Source organism: Maniola jurtina, chromosome 1 (assembly GCF_905333055.1).
Source record: "Maniola jurtina chromosome 1, ilManJurt1.1, whole genome shotgun sequence".
NCBI classification, from domain to species: Eukaryota; Metazoa; Arthropoda; class Insecta; order Lepidoptera; family Nymphalidae; genus Maniola; species Maniola jurtina.
The window spans coordinates 9,307,107-9,319,557 of record NC_060029.1 but is presented as its reverse complement, the minus strand read 5'-3'; the positions used below and the strand labels follow the sequence as shown (position 1 = coordinate 9,319,557).

At 36.3% G+C, this 12,451-nt stretch overlaps 1 long non-coding RNA gene across 1 annotated transcript; it reads left to right on the top strand.

The window, feature by feature from the left end:
* The first annotated feature begins 462 nt into the window (after positions 1-462).
* Positions 463-11,989, top strand: LOC123873540. Its single transcript, XR_006797708.1, has 3 exons — positions 463-520; positions 5,132-5,138; positions 11,978-11,989. It is a non-coding gene; the product is annotated as an uncharacterized LOC123873540 (long non-coding RNA).
* The last annotated feature ends 462 nt before the right edge of the window (positions 11,990-12,451 follow it).

Below are 12,451 nucleotides of genomic sequence, written 5' to 3'. Positions count from 1 at the left end.
TTTACATAATGTTAGGTGTATCTAAAATGACAAATCTAAAAAATCTTTCGGTACCATATTGTAAGATACTTTTCATTAATTTTGCATGAATGTTGTTGTATATTGTTATATTTTGTTCAAAAGAAAATGTAGGTAGTAGGCGTAATGGACTAAGAGTCAGCGCGTGTTAGACCTTCGTTATTTTGTAAAAGCTGAAAGTTTCTCTGCGTATTATCCCCAGTACAGGGAAGAACGATCAACAATATGAAGTTAGGATCACGATGACTTTGGGAGATAACATGATAAAGGTGGAAAAATCTTACGTCAAAGTAAAAGTCAATTTTTTTAAATATTTTCTTCGGAATAGTATAATCACGTCTCGCATTGCCAGACACTTTGTATCGTTACATGAGGTAACGTGGCAATACCCTGTCAGACACCCAAACTTTTAAACTTTAAAGGCAGGGGGTTGCCACGACAGAGAAACTTTCAGCTTTTATGAAGTAACGAAAGTCTGGCACACTCTGGCTCTCTGTCTATAGTACTTTGAGCGCAGTGCACGTCTCGCGTCTCGGCGTATTGATCTAATTACTTCTAATCAGGTCTATTATAAACGAGTGGCCGGTGGCGCTTTGAAATGATTGAATATGACATGCAAATAGTATATTTTGCATGTAGGTGTAACCAACAGGGCCGGGCGGCGAGAAATTATGAGCAAGCAGCAAGTTGGTCAGGCCTAGCCGACACAGGCGCAACGGCTGGTCGCTTTGTGTGGCTCAATTAAATTACTAATAGCCGACAGTTGAGTTATTTCTAAATGTGGTACCTGCAGAATTGACCAACTTACAAAAGCTAAGCTTGCTAGTTAATTCAATTAATTTTAGATTTTTATTTGAGTAGTCATTGGCATTTATTCTCTCAAAGACTTCAGTCACTTACATGAGAAATTAATTTTAAAATAATGAAATTGTTCACAAACTTCTCTATTAGGTGCATTTAATTAAATAGGTAGGTAAACGTGGCATGCGGATTATGATGTAGACAACCGCTAAGAATTTTTGAAAATTCAATCCCTAAAAGGGTTAAATAGGGGTTTGAAATTTTTGCAGTCCACGCGGACTAAATTGCGGGCATAAACTAGTAAATTATACTTATTATAAAATCAATATTTTACTAATAGTGCAAGTACCTAAATTGCATTCTGTGAAATGGTCGTAGTAAGGCAGAATTTCAAATTGTAATCTGTCATTCATTCTATAACAATGTAGTGATGTAGGTACCACTGTATGTAGATATGTACTTATACATCAAGGTATGAGGAAACCATAAGTATTATCCCTCTTTTAATTGATGGCAACCATAAACTCTGCAATACAGAACGCAATAATAATAATAAAATTAATGTTATTGACAACTCCGTTTTGTAATTTGTTGTTTATGTTTTTCGCATAAATTTTCATATTTTAGCCACAAGTTACCACGATTTTAAGTATCATTAATTTTAGTAATTTTTAGAGTTCCGAACGTCCGAATAAAATAACGGAACCCTTATACTGATCACTCGTGTGTTTGCCTGTCTGTCTGGCCGTCTGCTTCAACCAATTTGCTCCAAAACTACTGGACTACGTCGGCCTCCTAATTGAAGAGTCGGAAGTTCGATCCCAGGCACGCGCCAACTTTTCGGAGTTATGTGCGTTTTAAGACTTTTAAGCAATTAAATAGCACTTGCTTTGACGGTGGAAGAACACTTCGTGAGGAAACCTGCATGCTTGCCAGCGTGGTGGAAATAGCATTCTGAGAGGTCCAAGTTTTTGCAAAAAAATACAGAAAATAGTTCGTTGCTTATAAATTCAAGAAAAATTTATAAGAAGTCTATGAGCCTAAAATAACATGGTAAATATCTCAATATTATTCATCGTACGCCGTTAACATATTAGGTATTTATTCATCGTACGGAAACCTCTACACCCGAGTTTAACACGCACTTCTCCGGTTTTTGTCTTTTGGTATAATTGATGATTGAGATTCGTATAAGATAAGATACTCACTCCATTAAATGTGGAACAAGTGATGCGGCGAGTTACAGCGAAACATCGATTTCACTGTTTCATCGTCAAAGCTTCGACGATTGTTAGTTTGCGCAATTTATGCTTGTACCTCAATGCCCAACGCGGCCACTCTGTGCAAATCGGTCCAATTATGCAAGTGTCGAGACTAGAAAATAAGATGGCCTGTGCGATATTTGAACTCGATTGATTTACTTATGTAATCGATGCCGGAAACAATGCCAGTGGTGAGTTCTGAGAAACTCAGGATTGGATGTTAAATGATTATAAATAATAATTGACCAAACAATATATGTATATATCCAGATATACATAGATACTTAGGTAGTAGCTACCTACCTAACATGTTTTCAAACACAATCGGTATAAATGTTTTCACTGATATATTTTTATCTATTAAATACCTATCTATAAAAATTAGGAAATAAAATCCATACCTAGAAGGTTCCTGTTGGATGCTCTAATTTTTTTCAATTTAAAATTGTTATAGTATTCTGACTAGCTAGCTTTTGCTCGCAAATTCGTCCGCGTGACATAATATCTATTGCACTCGTGGATGATATATTTATCTTATTCATTTAGAAATCTTTATTGCACACACACGTTATATAGTGAAAAAATTTTAGAATCGGATCATTAGTTCCGTAGATTACCCCTACATCCAAACTTACATACTAACAAAAATTAGCGCTTCTCTAATGTCTTTCATCTTTCAAAAGATATTTGCTTATACCATCTAGACGATATTTTATTATGATGCTTAGGCAGCTTTAAATAACCTTAGTCCTTGCAAAATAAAAGCGCGAAACGGAAATAAATCAAGTTCTTTCTCCGGTATCGGAAGAAAGCATCACTCAACGTACTTTGAAAAAACAAAAAGGTAAGTCAGGAACATGTGGTTTCGATAGTTTTGAAATTCGTGAGGGGAGCATACAGCGGGTGAGGTCATTGCTCTGTTTGAAGGAAAGGAGGGTTGTCGCCGGTGAAATGTCGTCGTACGTGAGATGTACGCTACGACGGAGGAACCGCCGCCGCCTCTAGTGATCGTCACCCCGGGAAGCGCGCGCGCAGGTGATCCCTTACTTAGTTATAAATCTTACTTCCATGCTTTACTTACCACTTCAAAAATAACACTAGGGGAGCAATAGTACATAGCTAGCTCTCAAAACGCTGTAAGCTACGGCTGTAATAAGGTTATGAAACTATTGCCGCAAGTGACATCATAATACGGAATGATCTTTTAATTTTACGCGTTACGGTTAATTCGGATTGCTTACCCTGATTACAAACAATTTGTTTTGCAATTTAATTTAGTTAATGGATGATTTGTTATAGAAGGTGATTGGAAATTAATTTTATTAAATAAATAAATTATCTGTAGTACATCTGTGTGTGATAAGTAAAGAAGTACACAGGAAAATCATATCGACTTCTTTCTCATTGAATCACTACTCACTAACATTATATCTAAATGCGAAAGTATCTTTGTTTGTTGCTTTGTCCTTAAATCACGACGTAATGGAGCAACGGGTCGACGTACTTTTTGCTTGTATATCAAAGACCTGGAGAGTGACATAGGCTACTTTTTATTCCGGGATATGAAAGAGTTATCACGGAATTTTTAAAAACCTAAATCCACGCGGATGAATAAAGGCATCCTCCAATGTGCATAAATTGAGAATGAATTTACACAGACTTGATTGAGAAAGAGAATTTTATCAAGTTCAGTCAGGAGTAGTTGAGTGTAAACATCAGGTAGGTAGTTTAGTATCTATCACAATAACACAAGTGGCTAGTTGCTCCGAATCATTAAGTTTCGCGCTCGGGAGCGGCCGCGCCCGCCTTGTCTCAGCCGAACGCCATAATGTTCGCTTCACTACTCTTTATAATCGGTGCGTATTGTTTTCGACTCCATTATATTCCAGTGTGTTCATCAGATAAATTTAGATTTCTTGAACAATATCCGAGTCGACAAAGCGTAACAAGAAAGACTATTCCAACTACAGATAACCAAATAAGCATGCTCAAGTAGAAGTGTCTAACTTATCTACTCAATATTACATGTATTACGTAGCTGACATTTTTTTTTCTCTCGTCTGGCTTTACAAAGATTAGCCAATGTCAAGTTTGTAGTTATTTGTAACAAGTTAGTTAAACTATACAAACTATGGACCCCGTCTGTGTCGGCGCTCGCCGACATACGCACGGCACCCCCTTAGAGCGCTTTCCAGTCAGAAACACTCCAAAAAGGCAGAGCACGCCCGCCAGCTAACACCAACACAGACGAAGTCCTAGCTGACATTTTTTCAACCGGATGACAACGTTTTACTTTTTTATTTATATTCGAGACTGCTGCTATCGACTGTGACCAACCGAACCCAGTAGTAGCTGGCTACAACTAAGTGTAGTTAGGCTAGCTAGAACCAGAATTCGGCTTTTAGTCGTAACATCCATACTTCCATACTAATGTATTTTAGGTTTAAATGCGAAAGTGTGTCTGTTTATCTGTTTGTCTGCTAGCTTTTCACGGCCCACCCGTTTAACGGATTTTGATGAATTTTGTTATTAGAGAGATACCTTGCATCCCGGGGAGGAACACATAGGCTACTTTTGGTTCCGTCAAAGAGTTGCCATGGAATTTATGGATGAAATTGTTGGTATCACTCAACACCACATCTCCAGAATGCAAACTAACTCTACAACAAGTATACAGAAGTAGCTTACATTCTAAAGGTGTACATAGTTAGGCAATTTCTTTATCCCGGAAAAATAAATAATTACTATAAGATTTTTTAAGACCCAAAATCCACGTGGACGGAATCGCAGCTATCATCTTTACTAATATAGGTATCGAAGTACTTAAACAGAAAAGTAAAAATATTAATCTTATTTGCTAACAATTGACGATTTATCTATCTGCTACGTAGGTACGTTAGTTACAAGGAGATACGGGTTCTGGAATGACATTGCATGGATATGTCGGCGTAGCATACTTAGTGTCAAAACGAGTCAAGTTTGCAGGCTACAAGGTTGGGAATGGCAGGGAGTTTATCAGTTTAGACGCAGTGCGCTCGGAGATAGGTGAGGGTGACAGTAATTGACAGGTCGGCGGGCGCAGGACACTTGACGCACGTGCGAGGAGAAGACTTGGGCCCCGCACCGAGCAGGATGTCTTTAAATAGACTAAATACCTTTGTGAAGGCATGCCCTCCGAAGGGTGGCGGCATCCGGCTGCGATCGCGCACACGATTCGCTTCTAAAGAGGAAACTTATAAATAACTTCTTCAATTATTCAAAATCATTCAACTATAAACACGAAATACTTATTGCGTCTGAGTCGGTGCCTACCGAGAGTCGTTTGTATCTGCTACCGGGCCCTTATCGAACATCTTGCCGACACACTGTTTCACGGAATGCCCATTGTTTGATTAATAACCATGCACTTCTGTCTGTGAACTATGTGGAACACTTCTCGGTTGTGTTTGTGAAATTTGTTACTGTAAAATATACTGCATGGATTTTATTATATCCTTAGATATAATATGATAAGAGCTACTTAAAGTAAAAAAAAAAGTCATTGACCTATTTACTGCACATTTAAAATATCCTAAATATTGTATCCTTTTTCTCCTACAGCATAAAATACCTGTCCTATTCCACATAGACTCTATATTATATATATACAAATATGTAATGTAGGTACCTAACTATGTTATACAATATTATATTCATTTCTAAAGACCGTTTCCTGTGTAAGCCACAAAATAAAATCAACGCAGCTCTCTTCGAGGCGCAGAGTTGAAGACGTATAAAGATGAACGACGTAATAAAATCCGGATCATGAGATGAAGATTATTGTACTCGTTCATGGTCCTTGCACGTGTTCGGAGGGTCCCGCGGGCCTCATGTGTAAGTATGTATTTGTATTATGCCAATGGGAACGTACCTGCATGGCGTACAAACAAGTGTTTCCGGTCATACAGCTAGATCCGGTACAATCGAATTACTGGTCGCTTTTAAATTATATGTATTTATTTTTCAATTTTTATTTCACCAATGATAAAACTATAAACTAGGTACCGTAGAGTTCCCTAACTTCGTCTGCTTTTGACCGTTTTTTCAAATTTTCCGCAAATCGGATGTAAAAAAATCTGTTATGTCTGACAAACATCATCCAATGGTAATAGTTCTTTTTATGTGTGTATGAAAGTGTACCTACTGTTTATAGTTTAGGCAAGCTAATGACCGTTAAAAAAATAGACGAAGTTAAGGTGAAATTCCAAACTTCATCTATGCATAGGAAATTAATTTTAAACATAATGCCAATTTTATCAAAAAAATATAAATAAGATAAAATTATTCAAAAGTCCAAATACACTATCTTAATGCTTTTTAATTTTATATATTTTATACTTTTATTTAGGTAGACGAAGTTAGGGCGTACTTTGTCCAAAATCGTTCTTAAATTCAGGGGTGGCACAAAGGTATCGTAAATAAAAATGAAATATGATGAATGAATTAAACACTTTAATCGTAGTAATCGTAAAACTGTCTTTTTCTTATTCATTCTAATGCTAAATCCAACATGTCTTGGCTGTGAGCAACTGTATATGATCGTTTTATCTTTTTTACGATTTCTCGATTCATGTCTAGAGTTTTTGGATTACCTGTAAATAAAATTAAAATAATCGACTATTGCAAATATAAATTTATAGTGGTACATTTTGTAATTGTTAATTTACTTCAAATTAATATAAAAAGTGAGTTCATTTCTAGCACTTTTGGTTGGCGCATGTCTGTTAATAAAAGTTTTTTCTTATAAAATTTCTAGGTTTTGCCCGCGGCTTCGCTCGCGTGAATTTTGGTTTATCATAAATCCCGCGGAAACCGTGGATTTCAGGATAAAATATACTCCTTCAGGAGTTCTCCTACATCACAAGTCTCAACTGTTTATCCTATTTGGCTGAAATTAGAAATGGAAATAAATTATACCCTGACTTAATACACAGGCTACTTTTTATCGTGAAAAAGCCATGGTTCATGCGGATTCAATAAAAAAAACAACATTCACGCAGGCAGCGCCGCAGGAAAAACCTAGTAACTTTATATTTAAAGAAACCTTTTATTATCAAACATTAATTTAAAACACCTTAAATGCGCCAGAAATCAACTCTTTTATCAACTTACTTTACATTTTGTTATGTAGGAAATACATAGTTATTTATACAATATATCTACGTTTTGGTAATTATTCAGATACATAACAGTTTTAAATAGGTATAGAGGGTATAGAGTAAGAAAAAATACAGACCAGGTACTTTTTCATATAAGTATAATACAAAAAAAAGTTCTTATTCTAATTTTGACGACCCTAAGGGCAGACGAAGTTAGAAAAACATCACATTACAGATTGTATCCTAACATTGTCTGCCCTAATATTTCTGTAGTTAACGAACATATCTGAATGATTTTTTTAATTTTGGTAATGGATTATATGAGTAAACTGTAGTAAAGATTTAAAAAACTTACCTCCAAGCAGTATTGAGTAATGACACAAATTTTCGGGGTCGGTAAAAAAGAAGCGTGTGCGTGATCCGAAGTTACTCACGATTGTGACAAAATGGCTACTAATATTTTGATAAATGACATTGCAATGTTGCCATGATTAAATATGTATACTTCCCAAATCACTACAATTAGTGTTTCCATAAAAGGAAAAAAAATATTGAATTTTTTAAATTTTAGCCGATGTTAGGCATATAAGTTGAAGTTAGGAGACTCTACGGTACATAATATTATCGCACATATGCGGTAAAGTTTTTGGAACTTGACCACGGAACAAATAAGCTTTATTGGGCAAGGTAATAAATAAGCTAGACTTTAGACTACATACAATGTTATGTCCGATGTCGTAGCTGACTCATTTTATTTGAGTATGATACTTTGATCATGAGGTAGGTACGGAAGTAGATAGGTACCTGTTAATGGGAGAACGCAAACGGAACCCCTATAAGATCCTTTGTTGTTTATCAGAAACACCTTAGGTATGGTATACAAGGAATCATAAGATTGATTTACTATAATCCATTGACACAGAAATTCTATAGGAATGGTGCATGTGCTGCATGTTACAGTATCCGATATGCACCGCCTGGACTCCCACTGCTAAACATGTAGGAAAAGCAAGCCATCAAGCAAGCAATATGCACCACCACACCATATAAATCCTCCAAAACACACTCGACGTACGTTTTACTCTGACATTACGATTACGATAGCCTAGTGGTTAAGAGGTCCGCCTCCTATTCGGCAGGTAAGGGGTTCGATCTGGGCACGCACCTCCTATTTATGTGCGTTTTATGCGATTAAATATCACTTGGTTAACGGTGTAAGAAAACGTCACAAGGATAACTGCCTGAAAGTTTTCCATATTGCTCTCAAAAGTATGTTGAACTCTGCCAATCCACACTTGGCCAGCCGAGTGGACTATATCCAAACGCATCTCATTCTAAGAGGAGACTCGTAGGTACTCAGTGATGAGCCGGCAATGGGCTAATGATGATAGATTAGATTATTTAAATTATATTATGTATGTAGTACTTATAGGTACATCATGGAGAACGTAACCCAAATAATATCCTACCGAGGTACAGAGGAACCGGTCGCATAACAAACGAAGCGGTTCGAGTGTTGAGTGAATTCGGTTTTCACGGATTGAATGGTAGAGCGCTGCGGGCCCCGGCGTCATTCAGCTCCTAGCAAATGCTCACAATAGCAACAAGTTCTGCAGGTGACGAGCCGCCTCAATAGCGCTGATTACACCTCCATTCAACAGAACTGTGGCTTACCTGGACAACCTGTTCCATTTGAATACACTAAAAAGTCGACTGTGTTAATGTACTTTTTAATGATTTATAGAGATTTTTAAACTAATATGAGGAATGGATACAGGTGGAACGCGAAGACCTATAGGGACATATAACATTTATACCTAAGCAGTAATGTAGTGGAACTCATTTCCTAATTTTTACTGATAAGGGGAAAAGTCTCGCCAGGTTAAATTGGACGCACAGTTGTGTCAAAGAGATCGTAATACTTAAATAAAAATACAACCTAAGTATCTACCTACACAATATAGGTATCTTCATAAGATACAATTTTAAGAAATTGTTCAACAGAGCGTGTAATATTTAGTCAAGTGGGAACCGTACGTGAGTTTTAGTCACAACTTATATGCTGCGCCCAGAGGAACTCCATTGTCTTCCATATCATTGAGGCCATTATATTTGCTTATTCAAGCGTACTTTCTTATTAAACCGTGATCACTGGCTGACGTCTTCATAATGATTTTCAATAATCATTGTTTTATGACTCACAAACAATGGCATAATCAGAATGCTAATAACAGCTTTTAATACAACCCAAACAGATTGTCTATTTATAATACCTACTTTAAATTTATACAACCAGTATTTCTGTACATTGAAAATATTTTTTCAAAAACAAGGTAGAGACTGGAAGCAGTGTGTTGCGACTTCAATTGCATAAAAATACTTTTTAGGGATCTTCACTCCAAGGGTGCCAACGGGACCCTATTACTAAAACTCCGTTGCCCGACCATCCGTCCGTCCGTCTGTCTGTCAGCGGCCTGTATCTCGTGAACTATTATAGGTAGAGACCTGAAATTTTTACAGATTGTGTATTTTTATTGCCGCTATAACAAAAAAAAATCACCGCCAAAAATATTAAAAATATTATTTCTTGTAGGTACGATAGTTTGTTTCAGTAGGTACTTAACTAGTTATAAGTTAAAACTGAATCAATTTTCATACAATAAGTAGAATAAAAGTAAAATTTCGTAAAAGTAGTAAAATTTCATTTCTTAAAAAAAATATTTTCTTATCTACAGATAAGAAAATAAATTTTCAAATCAGTGCAGGTAAAACAAATAAACTTTTTTCAATTAATAAATCATTATGTACTTAGTTTATTAAAAACTGAAGAGTAGGTACGATACGAATTATGATCGATAATGATTCTCTCTGTTTTAGAAAATTTTATTATTTTTTATTACACCATCAACAGTTCCTGAATCCCAACGGTTGATACGATGCTGAAATCGATGATTTTAGAAAATTTAAGAATTTTTGTGCCACTGCGAAAATGTAGCAAAAGAGATCCAAATAAACCTACCTAACCTACCTAAACCTACCTGATATCTCCAGATAAACCTACCTTACCTAACCTTTAGCCTCAATAGCTCAACGGTTATAGGAGCGGACTGAAATCCGGAAGGTCGGCGATTCAAACCCCACCCGTTGCACTATTGTCGTACCTACTCCTAGCACAAGCTTTACGCTTAGTTGTAGGGGAAAGGGGAATGTTAGTCATGATTAAAATGGCTAATATTCTTTTTTTTTTTAAAAAAACCATAGTAGAACCGAATGGAGTCACAGTCACAAGCTAGTATAAATAAATAGGTGTTGTAGGAAGAGGAAAGTTGCGTATCACTTTCTACAGCTGGATTTTAGTTCTTAATCAGTTGTTGGAATTGAAGTAGGTGCTTATCCAACGTAGTTTATCTTTTATTAGTGACCTATTGTTTTATATTGTGCTCAATAAATATTTGCTATTGGTTCTGAAGTCTGAACGTACCTTATGATTTTTTTAAATTTAGATGCTGACTATAGCTACTTCTTTTTTTTTGAGAGAAATATAGAGTAGATTGGCCGTTCGGTCTACTTCACAGAACATAGGTACCTAACCTATATCTACTTTTTAGGGTTCCGTACCTCAAAAGGAAAAACGGAACCCTTATAGGATCACTTTGCTGTCCGTCTCTCTGTCTGTCTGTCTGTCCGTCCGTCCGTCCGTCCGTCCGTCCGTCGTGTCTGTCAAGAAAACCTTTAGGGTACTAGCTAGCCGTTTACCTAGAATCATAAAAGGCAGGAAGGTAGTTCTTATAGCACAAGTAAAGGAATAAATCCGAAAAACCTGACTTTGTGGTCACATTAAAAAAAAATTAAAATGCGTTTCAATTTTCAAAATAACATAACTATACCAAGTGGGGTATCATATGAAAGGGATTTGGATTCTTAAACAGATTTTTGTTTATTTTTATGCATAATAGTTTTTGATTTATCGCGCAAAATGTCGGAAAAATTACCCGAGTACGGAACCCTCGGTGCGCGAGTCTGACTCGCACTTGGCTGGTTTTTTATGTTATATAATACATATTATTAAGTATCGATAGTACACCTCTGTATGGTGCATGGTAAATGGTACGCTATTTGAATTAGCTAGCTATGTTCAGATTCCTGAAATATTAAATAAATCATAAAAAGGAAAACACACGGAAAACGTGTACGCAGACCGAAACAGAGTTCCTCGTGTCATTTAGCGCTTTGTTTTTGAGAACTTGATAAATAGGTGCTTGCATTAGTTATGTGTTTGTGTATTGTTATTGTAAAAAATAACTTGCCTCGGTAATAGGTAGGTACCTACATCCGCGCACACATTCGACATCGATAGACCTCCTGTTTTCGCAGGCTACGCGAAACATAATCCTAAAATATGAGTAAGCGAAAAGGTCAATTTTGTTACGTAATAGCGAAATAAATCGCACATTTTGTTACATTCGATTACGCTACACCTTTTATTGCATACCTACCTAACTATACATTGATATGACATGAATATTTCTGGCAAGGTTACTGACACTTGACAAACTTTTCCGCTAACATTATGATTAGTCTAAGGCTATTTGTGACTTATTTACATGGCTTATTTATTATTCGAATAGTACTAGCCTAATCATAATAACGACAAGTGTCTGTGTTTTGAAAAATTGAATTGTTATGTTGACTAAGGCTTAGGTTTTATTATATGCTCAAACCAAAGCAAAATAATATGTTTGCACTTATTTGCAATAGATATAAGGTGTACCTATTGTCCAACAAGTATGTCTTCTACCCAAATTCCATTGCATTTTGAGATTTCAGACAGAACGTAATTCAAAATCCATTAATTAATTATATTATTAGTAAAGTACGCGTAAAACAATTAGACCAATCTGAAGATGGTGCGTATGACTGCACATTGTACAAAAACTTGACAAAGATCTCAGCTAGACTTGTGTATTTATGTACATGTTTAATCCTTAGTCTATGATCTGTACAACCTGTCACGTTGCAAATTCAGATTGGACCAGTTGTTTTGCGTTCACATTACCTAAACTATATTAAGTACTAGGGGATGCCCGCGGCTTCGCCCGCGTGGATTTCGATTATTTTAAATCCCGTAGGAACTCTTTGATTTTCCGGGATGAAAAGTAGCCTATGTCCTTCCCCGGGATGTATCCCAAGCTTGTACCAAATTTCATTAAAATCGGTTCAGCGGTTGAACCG